This window comes from Eptatretus burgeri, chromosome 2 (genome assembly GCF_056783735.1).
Source record: "Eptatretus burgeri isolate ZD-2024b chromosome 2, Ebu_testis_v1, whole genome shotgun sequence".
Lineage (NCBI taxonomy): Eukaryota > Metazoa > Chordata > Myxini > Myxiniformes > Myxinidae > Eptatretus > Eptatretus burgeri.
In genome coordinates this window covers 91,320,025-91,322,540 of record NC_140962.1, presented here as the reverse complement: position 1 = coordinate 91,322,540, position 2,516 = coordinate 91,320,025, and positions in this window count along the sequence as shown.

Sequence of the window (2,516 nt, the reverse complement as noted above, 5' to 3'; positions counted from 1 at the left end):
ACCAGATGCCGATATTAATAATAATAATGGCCCATCGGAGACGACAGATTAGCCTTCATTTTCGAGCGCGGAAATCAATTCTCCCGCTGATGACGCGGGTTTTATTTCCGTGTTCTCCAAGAGGAGTGATAAAAGAGGAAGCGGAAGTGAGGACACACAGGCGAGCTGTTCGAAAAAGATAGCACCGTCGAATGAACGTAATGTTTTCTTTTTTTAGAAACAGAAGCTCCTGCAGCTGGTCTTCTGCTGCAGAATAGGTTCGGTGTGTTCGCTGAAACGGAGGAAGACGCTTCCGTTCATCCCTCTCACGAACAAGGACCGAGCGCAACGCCCCAAGATGTTGTGGTCACCACTCCGGTCACTGAAACTAAAACCATAAACCTGCTCTCGTCCCGCGCCCTGCTCACGACGAAGTGTCTGAGGTAATGGAGGCAGAAGACGTGGCAGCCCCAGAGGGAGAGTGCGAAGCCTCCGATATTAAAACGGTAATCCCTGTTACGGTTTTTAAAACTCCCGCTGTGCAAACAGCTCCACTTGTAGGAGGAAACGATATTCCCTTTGTAAGACCATCGGCTTCGGTGTGTGAGGAGAAAAATAAAGGCCTCTCGGATTATGACTCGGATGGGGCCTCGTCGCTTGTCTCTAGTACTAGTAGCGAAGTCTGGAATGACCCAGCAATAGCCAAGGAACTGGAGGGTGATGATGATGATGTATCACCCATGGAAATCCCAAAGTTTCTTCAGGACATTTTTCGAAAGAAAAACGTTAAAATTATAACCTTCCCGAACCTGTCTGGCTTTATAACCTCTTCAAGACGTCTCCTCCTCAAGGCTGAACAACTTGGTGTGACTGAGTCACAAGTTTTTCGCCTTAGAAAGTTTGTATTGAAAGCTCGGAAGGAGCCACAAGCGCAACCCAACTTTCCTTTACCTGACAAACCTTCCCTACCTACACTATGGCCTTCTCTATTGTAACTTTAAATATAAATGGGGGACGTTCACCCCTGCGCAAAGCTCAGGTAAAGTTGCTTGTCGAGCAAAAACATTTTGATGTTGTTCTTTTGCAAGAGACAAGATGTAGCTCCTCGTGCTCGAGCGAATGGACTCGCATCTTGAAAGGACAATGGTTCTTTTGTAGCTTGATCTGTCCTCGTGCTGGAGTGGCTTTTTACTTAAATCCTTCTCTCTGACCTGAAAATGTCACTTTTGTGGAGGTTATTAAAGGGCATTTAGCTTCAGTTAATTTCCTTTATAACGGTTATAAACACACTTTAATAAATGTGTACTCACCAAGTACGAGAATGGAAAGAATATAATTTTTTCACACAGTTAGAAATGTTCCTCACTCACCTTTATTTTGATGGTCTTGTTTGTCTGTGTGGGGACTTTAACTGCACATTGTATCCACCCTTGACCGTAATGTAGAAGAGCCCCACCCATCAAGTACAATACCCTTAAAGAGGGCTTTGTCTAAATTCTCCCTTATGGATGTATGGAGACTCCAGAACACATCTGCACGGCAATACACGTGGTGCCGATGTGCAAATGGCCGGCTATCTCTTGCAAGGCTAGACAGATTTTACATTAATAATGACTCTTTAAATGTCATAGACCATGTTGACACCACTCCAAGTGGTTTTTCGGACCACCACATGGTTGTTCTTCATATACTTTCCCCGGCTCGAAATCGTGGCACTGCCCATTGGACCTTCAATGTGAGTCTTCTGCAAGATGACGCTTTTTCTGTCGCCTTTCGAACCTTTTGGGGAGTTTTACTACTACGGAAGCCTTCCTACTCCTACCTCACACAATGGTGGGACAATGTGAAGACCCATATTACAACCTTTTGTCAGCAATATAGCTCCTTTTGTACAAAGAACAAATCTGCGCTGCAATCTCTAATTGCTAAAGAAATATTGTCTCACCAGTCAAGCCTTCCAACTCCCAGTGCTGAAAGGACTGTTTATCTAATAGCAACGAAGAAAGCCCTCCTTGCTCAACTCCGCAAAACAAGCCAGAGGGGCTCTAATTAGGCTGCGAATGGAGAACTACAGCTCCATTGATACTCCTTCCAAATTTTTCTTTGCTTTGGAAGCACAAAAAAGGGAAACCAGCAAATAACTTCGCTGCAGGCACCAGGAGGCCGAGCAACACACGATCCAAAAGACATCAGAAGCTTTACGAAACAATACTTCTCTGACTTCTATTGTGCCAGAAACACGGAAGAAGACATGATTAGTTCCTTAACCACTTCTTTGCCCACCTTGTCCGAATCTTCATGCCAACAACTTGACAAGGAAGTGACTGTTGACGAACTTTTTACAGCTTTGCAAACTTTGCCCACAGGTAAAGCTTCTGGACTTGATGGAATCCCTGCAGAGTTCTACAAAGCCTTCTGGGATTTGTTGGGACCTGAGTTGCTTGACCTCTTAATTGATAGCCTACAATTAGGCTTGCGACCACTCAGCTGTAGCAGGGCTATACTTGCTCTCATACCTAAGAAAGGAGACCTCCAGC